The sequence below is a fragment of the Triticum dicoccoides genome, chromosome 2A, assembly GCF_002162155.2.
Source record: "Triticum dicoccoides isolate Atlit2015 ecotype Zavitan chromosome 2A, WEW_v2.0, whole genome shotgun sequence".
Classification (NCBI taxonomy): domain Eukaryota; kingdom Viridiplantae; phylum Streptophyta; class Magnoliopsida; order Poales; family Poaceae; genus Triticum; species Triticum dicoccoides.
This window is the reverse complement of record NC_041382.1, coordinates 448467297-448476890: the sequence shown is the minus strand read 5'-3', so window position 1 is coordinate 448476890 and position 9594 is coordinate 448467297. Positions and strand designations below refer to the sequence as shown.

General features: G+C 40.9%; 1 long non-coding RNA gene across 1 annotated transcript; it reads left to right on the top strand.

The window, feature by feature from the left end:
* Positions 1-1342: 1342 nt before the first annotated feature.
* LOC119354847 lies at positions 1343-5067 on the top strand. Its single transcript, XR_005171296.1, has 2 exons — positions 1343-3427; positions 3526-5067. It is a non-coding gene; the product is annotated as an uncharacterized LOC119354847 (long non-coding RNA).
* Positions 5068-9594: the final 4527 nt, after the last annotated feature.

Below are 9594 nucleotides of genomic sequence, written 5' to 3'. Positions count from 1 at the left end.
ACTTCGATCTACAACTACTCTTTCATCCGATGATAGTGCGAAGCTGAATGAGACTTCGTTGAAGGACATGAATGCATGCAAAGGTTTAAGTGAAACTTTTTTCAAAACACAATATAGATGTCGAGCACACAAACACGTACATACACTCTGCCCTATGTACGTAGACACATATCATACCCCTATAAGCACCGAGAGACTGCACCGACGGGTTTTGAAATTGATGAAGTCATCACAAGCGCCTCACTATCGACGAGAACGTCGTTTTCAACTGAAAATATTGTTCCTTAATGAGACATCAAAGTGTCAGACGTCGAGTTTAATCTTTGGTTGCATTGGGGTACCACTGCCCTATTAACCATCCAATCAAATGTTGGTTGTCATGATTAAAGCGAAACTGATCGATTCAAGTAACCTTCCCTATTTATTCGGTAGCCATGCATCCATGCCCTGTAGTAATGGACACTAAAGGATGATTTGTGTTTCTTCTATTCCTCAGCATGCGCTTTCCTACCCCATCGCACTGCACTGATGGATGTTTTGGCAGACATCTTAATTTTCTCTTCTGTTGCAACGCACGGGCATATGTGCTTCCCTAGAGAATTGTCTTTTTTATCTCAGGTAAATAGTTCATTTCTCACATGGTTTTTCAAATTGAGATCAAGATAGGGAGGGAGGGAGCTTTGGTTAGGTCGAGGTTGGAGGATCTACACGCTCATTGTGGCTGCAATTTGTACATGACAATACATAAATTGGAATTGAGATTTGGAGCCATTTTGTTGGTTTTGCTTTGTACTGATGTTGCCATTATTTGTGTGATGATGTCATTATTGTACAAAGGGAAGGGACAGTGAGAGAGATGGATAGAAATTTCTATTTTTGTTGTAATTATTTGTTGTCGAAGCTTCTTATTTATTGGTTGTTGTCGGTTGTTGTGATGGAAAGTTAACAATACTTTTGATTATTTGAAGGCAATGTCAGATTTAATAATTTGAACTAGACTGAAGTAAAACATGTTGATGTAGACGAGTCTGAACACGATTAACATGATCGTGTATTTTTAGTGACTAAAACAGGTTGGTGAGGTATTTTTACTCCCGTTGCAACGCACGGACATTTGTGCTAGTAATAATAAAGCACGGATTGACTTCGTGGGTTCACCGTCACAATACATTTTTTTTTAATGCCATAATACGCTTTTATGATTTGTATAAACAAAATTATAATATAAACGAGGTGGTACTAATAGCATGTTCGTCCGTCCGTGAAAAACGTTTCGTTCTTGGGCTGGACCTGACGTTTTCATAAGCAGCCCAGACTCACCCGTCGTTCGAATTTTTGCCCCGCACGAGAACGCGAGGGTTTCCTCCGCCGCTGCCGCTGCCGCGGCCCCATATCCCTCCACTCCACGGCGCCCGTCCTCGCTCCGCAGTCGCCAAATCCGGACGAGATCGGTAGGATCCACTATCGGGCGAGGTTTCTCTCTCTGTAAGTCGCTGCCGCGACCCATGGAAACTCCGACGAACGGAGTGCATACCGGCAGCCTGCGGGCCGGCGGATCAGCGCCGTCCGCCTCCACCGTCACCTCCTCCTCCATGACCTACGCAGCCGGACGCCCGAGGTGATCGCATGCTATGAGTGCGTGTTGGTGTGTGCTTAGCCTGCCGGTGCGTGCGTACCGGCTCGCGTGCGTGTGCCTGTGTGCTGATTTAAAGTATGGCTTGCTAGCCAGAACATCTTCGTGACACTGATTGTTTTGCCGCTGCTTAGGACTTCCCTATACAGTAGATAGAAGATGATTTGTGTGTTCTAAATTCTTGCAAATTGAACTGACTATTTGTTATCTCTCCTCTCTAGATCAGAGAAGATGTTATTATTTTTTCAGAAAAAGGAAATTAGTATTTGAACGTCATCCTACAACATGAGTACTAGATTTTGTATGAACAGATAATAAATAACCTGGAAGTAGCACGCTCCCTTGCTGTTGTAATTCTCAGCGTGTACTTTTGCTACTGTACTATTGCTTCACAATCTGGTCTGGATTTATGATAGGTAGTAACTATGTGATTTGTATTTATGTGTTGTTAGTTTGATCCAACTGGAACTTCTTACTGTTCAAGAATGATGCTTCGTGATGTAAAGATGTTCTGTTTAAGTGGGAGCCGTGAAGGGCCTAATCTGTGCAATCTTAAGTTTCAGAAATATGGTAGTAGTCCATATAGAGTACAAGAGCTGACCAATGTTGTGGTGTGGAGCAGACTGACAATGAAAATACCCAGGCTCATGCTTTTATTCTCTGTCCAGTAGATGAAATTATCACATGATGGTGTATGCAGAGGAGTGGAAGGTGTATGGAGTTTCAATTAGATTGGGTGGCCACCGGCGTCCATGAGACTCCAGAGTGACATGGCAGACTGTTAGCACATCTGCTCACATCATTGACATTCGTGATGAGTCACCCATAGGCCCACTCAGCAGGCAAGTAACTCCATATCCTTCAATTCCAAGCCTCAGATGATTTGCATTAATATATTATCTCTAATACCCTGGCCCAAACATTGATGATACATGCAAAATTTATAAAGCTAGATTTGTTGTGAGTGCATAGCATATTGAAATAAATTTGGATGAACTAACTTGAGTTCTTCCATCAAGTTTTATTATATCAAATCTTCAATACAAAAATTACAACAAAAATGACATGTAAATATTGACAAGCCTGATGTTGTGTGCCTGCAACACTTCTGTCACTGATTATGATGATGAATTCTTCGCTTAAATGGAAGTTTTTCAGTGTGAACTTTTGATGAACTATCTTCATGATGATGATGCTAGATGTTATATGATTTGTTATGTTAATGAAAATCTTTTATACCTAACTGACTACCCATTATGTTATACTCCCTCCATTCCTTTATATAAGGTGTATTTGTTTTTTCAAAAGTCAAACGAGTGCATGTTTGACCAAGCTTTTAGAAAAACATATACTTATTCACAATATGAAATTTATATCATTTGACCCATCATGAAAAGTAGTTTCATGTTTTATCTATTAGGTATAGCATATGTTATTATTTTATTCTATAATCTTGGTCAAACATTTAAATGGTTGACTTCCACGGAAATCAGTACACCTTATATTCTGGAACGGACTATGATTTATTTATTTTCTCCAGTTGCAATGCACGGGCTATTACCAATAATTTTCATTATCAAATGCAGTGTTAGTGAAAGGGTGTTCCTTTATCACGATTAAAGGTTGCATGTCTTCTGATAAGTGCCTCGATATCTTTTCGGTCTCTACTTGAATGTCGCGTACTTAATTTTTTAGTGCCCAACAATCTTTGCACTGATTCTTGCAAGGGGTCCTCGAGGAAGCAAAGTAAATGACTATTCTCAGTGGAGACGACACCATAGATGTTGTTTTGAAGTAAGCTCCTGCTCACCATTCTTTTGTAGTTCCTTCAGAAGAAATGATTCCATTCTTTTACTCGAGACTGAAGAGTTGTTTTTGCCCATCCATCTTAGTTTAATACAAAGTAGATGCCAGGACAGAAATATATACTTGAAACCCAATGAGGTCAATGATGTGCGAGATTCTGTGTTCGGAGGATGGCTCAAAGATCAATTACATCAAACTAAGAAGGTTTAACCAAAATGATGCAAGTTTGAATTGCCTCTCGCTTAAACTTTCTTAATTATGCATTTATCATTTTTGAGATGTTAAGCTCTGATGATCACACTACTTGATTATCCGATTCCAGGATCCGTTGAGGAAGCCATTAAGAAATTAAGGGAGAACAATATAAAGGCCTTTGTGTTCGATCTGCATGTTAACAGATTTTTACCTGTAGAATTCATGGTGGATTTTCACCTAATGTTGTTGAAAAATCTAAATCTTTACATGGTTGTTTTGATGCAGTGGTCGGCTTTTTCCTGAAGGGATTGAGATTACCAAGATTCGGATCAGATCCCTGCTTTGTCAGTGCAGGAGAACTGCTCAAGCACATAGGCATGGCGTGCCTGACGTGGATTACACCCGAACTGCCCTCCTTTGACATAAAAGGTACCCGATTCCCTCGACAAAAATCCTGACTAAATCGCAAGTCTCCCTGCTTGAAAGTTGATGCATCTGAAGTTTTCAATCTCGCCGACTTCACTGGAGTGTCGTGCGCCCATGCTCCAGTAGAGGTACGAATTTGCAATATTGTTTTTAGGTGCTTCTACATGAATCCAGCATTAGTACCAATTTAGCCACCACACTTTACCTACTGTAGCAGCCTTCAAAGCACCACTGTATGTGGGCTGTCCCAATGTCATTTCATTGGCTGAGTTGATCAATGTAGATTGCACATTTTATCAGTTGGATTATATCATAGACTGAAGTCCAGACCATTATAATGTATGTTGCTTCTTTGAAAGTTAGACTTCATAAAGAAGTAATTTCATCCGACCACAGTAGCTCTGAAAAAATGCATAACGGATTTGTGGGTTCACCTTCCTGGATGGTGCTTTTCTTGTGATAGTGTCATAACTGATAAATAAATATATCTACATTGCTTCACATGCTAGATGATTTTGGTGGCCTACTGTGTGACGTATACTTGACTGGCGAGGGCTTAAAAAGGGGCCTTGGTTTCAAAACTCTGTTTGTGCACTATCTATATCCTCTATTGTGAAGGAACTGGATGGAGCAAGGTCCACATGCCTTAAATTTCTTAAAGATCTCCTGCACTCGCTTAATTTTCCCAGTGGAGTAAGCAAAAGCTGGGTCCAGAACTACTGCATGCCTAACGCAAAACTTCTTTTATGCACAATCCCAGTGCGGGAGTGTGAATTGATGATCCCACTACATTGGTTAACTGAGTGCAATGGTAATACCGTCTGAATTGCCTCACCCTCTTTATACTGCCTGATTTCACTTCTTAGTCATTGTTGCATTCAGCAAAAGATAAACTTCTTATACTGATATGGTATTTTTTTCCTTAAGAAATATTGTAATGGCCATATCTTTTCTTATCTTCCATTGTTATTGATTTGTTTTTGATAATTTTAATTCTTATTTTTCAATTATTATCTCTATGTATGCAAAAAAGCTGGATTCGTGACAAGTTTATTTAGGAGAATAGTTATGCCCAAATTTAATAAACTTTTGCTGAACATACAATATCACATAAATCCTTCTATCAGAGTGTTGTAGGTGCCATGAGCTAGACACGTATATGTACTTCTCATTTTGTTTCAATCAAATGGCATCACATAGCATATGTCCTTGCATGCTATGTAATGTTTAGTCACAACAAGTGGGGTAATGTTTTGTTCATATCTAATGTAGAAATGTAGAATCGTGCTATTTAAGAGGTACATATAGATTTTTTTATAGGTGTTAAGTACATATTTAATTATTTCCTATATGTTGCAATGCAGCCCATTTGATATGATGTTTTTTAGGTTGTATGATTTTTTTTCTCCCGTTGCAACGCACGGGCATATTTACTAGTATATCTATCCCTAATAATAAAGCACGGATTGACTCCGTGGGTTCACCGTCACAATATGTTTTCTTTCTATGAATTTACGCTTTTGGTTTGAATTTAAAACATATACATGAGGTGGTACTAAAGCGTTGATCGACCACGAATTTGCTTCTTCGTCCGTAAATTTGCACTGGGCCAGCGCGTACACTCGAGTAGATTCTCGGCCCAATAACAAGCATGTTCCCATGGGCCACCCAGGCGGACATCCAAGAAAAAGCTAAAAAGAAAAGGCACCGCGTTGCAAGAATTCGAACACACGACCTCGCTAACTCTGAGATGGAAGTCACGCCATTCTAGCCAACTGAGTCTGCTAACTGATGTGAATAAAACAAAGCTATTTCTTAATTGTAGACTACAGCCAGACGTGGAGGTTGTGGGCCAGCTGAACATGCAGGTAGCCATAATAAGAATCCTAATTCAACTTAGCTACATGTAGAAGTCTATAGAAAAGTACCTATGTTTTCGGTTCATTTCGTACGTACTTCTTACAAGCTACATTGTTTCTCAGCTGCAAAAAAAAAGGTCTTCTCTATTGAGCCGTCAGCAACAAGAATGGGCTCTGCTGGAAGTCACGAAAAAGAAGCGCCGAAAAATAATACTTCGCTAGGGATCGAGCTTATAACTTCCCGTCGAGTATAAGCTGCAACAATCAATTATCATTAGTCCCATATTGCTCCCTTAAACTTATTCACATCAATTTATATACGTTTTACCCAAGATCCACGAGACATGGATGTTGGATTTATTGGGACAGAGGGAGAAAATCTACTAAATTATATGTTGGCTAAATTAAATAGAATTTGTGAGGCGTTTGTGGTGGAATAAAGGAAGATAAGAGAGAGACCATCGGATTATATGTTGGCTAATTATGATGGGATTCATTAGACATGGGAGAGACTGAGGTGATCCATGATGGAAGGAGTGGGGGCTCTCCGATTAAATCTAGACACGCATATTTGAGGGAGAGAGTGGGATTCGTGAGCCCATTTGGAGATTAAATCCGTGCTTCATGCATACAGTCGACTAATCAAACTTGATTCGTGAATCGCATGACCAAAGGGTGAGGTCATGGGGAGTACATCGCCTGTTCTGTACCAGACGCCTTGAAGGGAGATTGTGGGATTTGTGAGTTTATGGAACAAAGGTTGCAGATTGCCTAGCAGGATATAGTCGTATCATAGCACGACTGTGTGGTTTGATCTATGACCTTCATGTATAGAGAAAATCTTACCTCTAAATTATAACATGAAATAAAAATCCTATTAAACCCGTGAAAAAAAGCCAAGTAGTTATGCTTCCCCTTAATATTTATATCCATATCAATGGTCATGTATATTCTACAAGATGTACATAATTCTTAGCTTTTGTTGCATCATATTTGCTGATCAGTGAATAAAATGACATATCTTCTAGATTAATTCCTCAACAACTTTTGTTCCACTATATTTATATAGTGGAAAATTAATCATCTATAGCGGTGCTATAGTAGTTTTAGCAGGTAAAAGTGCACACATTTTTTATTTTTACCCGTTGCAACGCACGGGCCTTTTTGCTATTGCTATAATCTATCCCTAATAATAAAGCACAGATTGACTCCATGGGTTCATCGTCACAATACGCTTTCAGTTTTTTTTCAACATGTCCATATTTTTTCCAATATAAACGATGTGGTACTATTTCGGGGACGTCCTATATACGGTCGTACATCTGGTCATCTAGCAATCAGGCGGCCCATCTGGCCGCAACAGCCCATCCGATCGATTGGATCTCCGCATATCCATCAGCACGGGAAGCAGCGACCCAGCAATCAGAATCTGGGGGCCCATCTAGCGCGCGAAAAATAATCCCTGGTGGAAATAGGCACTGGAGCGAGCGATCGAACTCCTGCCATGGCGTTCAGTCTCCAAAGACACATGCAACCAAGCCACGCCTGATGCTTCTTTAATGGAAAGGCAAGTTGTGAAAGGAAAGAGAAATTAAAAGAAGGAAAGGAATGGAATTATGGGCTACATGTCCCGATTGAAAGAAAAGGAGAAATTAAAATAAGGAAGAAATTATATCAAGAAAAGAGTGTCCTACTTCACGTAAAATGCATGATGGCTATCAACGTGGCCGACATTTTCGTCCATTGTCCAATACTTTTGAATTGTATATGTACATACAATCCTACGTGAAATTCAAGTCGTACATTCTCGAAGGTCGCCTTTAGTCTAGGAATAGGGTGACAAGGGTGTTGACATTTAGGCTGGTTGGCGGCGTGCATCAGTCAATGGCCTTTGACTTTTGGCTCCTGTTTGAGGCACTCAGAGCGTGAGGATCGTCCTAGGCACGACGCCATCAAGTACGGCCAAAGGCACTAGGTGCGCTCAGAGGTACAGTGTTGCCTTGACCCGGCCGACCTGATGCCGATGCGCCAGCCGCTACGACGTCAATCCCCTACAGGCGACAAAGAAAACAAAGCAGCGTCAGTAATGGTTACTCTACTAACAAAGTACAACAGGGGTAGATAGCACCCTATCATTTATTATTTTGCGATTTGTGCTTCCAATTTATTTTATTTATGGATAAGTTTCTACTTCCTCTGTTTGTTCGTCGAAAACCTCACGAAGGACTCCGGCTCTCCGACCACTTGACTGTGTCACACACTCGTGGGATGAACCACGACAGTGTCTCCAAGATGAGACTTACATGATTTTTTTTCCCGTTGCAATGCACGAACATATTTGCTAGACGTTTAAAACTCCCTGACGTTTCTGACATTAAACCCGCGGTATATATCAAATGTTTTTTAAAATACGCATATCTTCTAAATCGTAACTCCAAATTTAACATGTTATATACGAAATTTGATTAGAAAAATATATATAATCTGAATATGATGTTATGTTACCCGTTAACTATTTAAGAAAACTATCTAGGATGCAATCTTGATCAACAATACATATCAAATGTTTTTAAAAATACTCATATCTTTTAAACCGTAACTCTAAATTTAACAAAGTTGTATATGGAATTTGATTAGAAAAATATATAGAATATGAATATGATGTTATTTTACCTATTAACCATTTAAAAAAACTATCTATGATGCAATCTTAATCAACGCTACATATCAAATGTTATTTTACCTGTTAACCATTTAAAAAAAACTTGCGCTTTTGTAGGCAAAGACCATCTTTATTTGGGCCGTAGCTACAAATAGTCAGATTATAGACCATTTTGTGTAAATTAAGAGTGTGTGGTATTCTTTTCTCCCGTTGCAATGCACGGGCCCTTTTGCTAGTCTATCCCTAATAATAAAGCATGAGTTGACTCCGTGGGTTCACCGTCACAATACGCTTCTTCTTGTAAATTTACGCTTTCAGTTTGAATTTAAAGCATATACTTGAGGTGGTACTAAAAAAACCGCTACCAAATTACATAACCACAATAAATAAGTAAAAAGCCGCTTTGTACTGCTAATTCGGGACGAGCCGCGCCAATACGCCGTCGCTTCCCTAAGCTACCCCTCGAGCTTCCTCATGCGCCCGACCGCCCCGGCCAGACCTCCTCCACCTCGCCTCGCCGCCGGCGACCAAACCCTCGCCGGACCAGCAGATGAGCAGCGCATCTCTCTCTCCCTTCATTCTTCTCTCTTCCTCACATCTCTCTCTTCAGGACGCCAGGAGCTCCACAGCCGCCGCCATGAGTTGTCCGTGCTCGGATCCGGCGAGATCCGGCTGCGGGAAACCCATCCCCACCACTCCCACGCTAGATCTACACCGCCCCTTGCCGTCCCCCGTCGGAGTTTGCCTCCAGCGCCGCCGCAAGCCACCTCCTGCCTATGCCCTTGTTCGAGGAGAACGTCAACCAAGCCTGCCGCTCGTGTGGTGGGCCGCGTGACCCTCCAAGGCCCAGCACAGCGCTCGCGCCCAAGCCCAGCCTCCCTGGCCCAGCCGCGTAGCCACCTCATGCATGGCTCTTAATTAAAGCTGATTGGATTCTCTAATAAAACGTGATTGTGGGCATGGCCTGGGATGGTGCTGCGTTGGTAGCTGGTTTGAATATTCTCAAAAAAAAA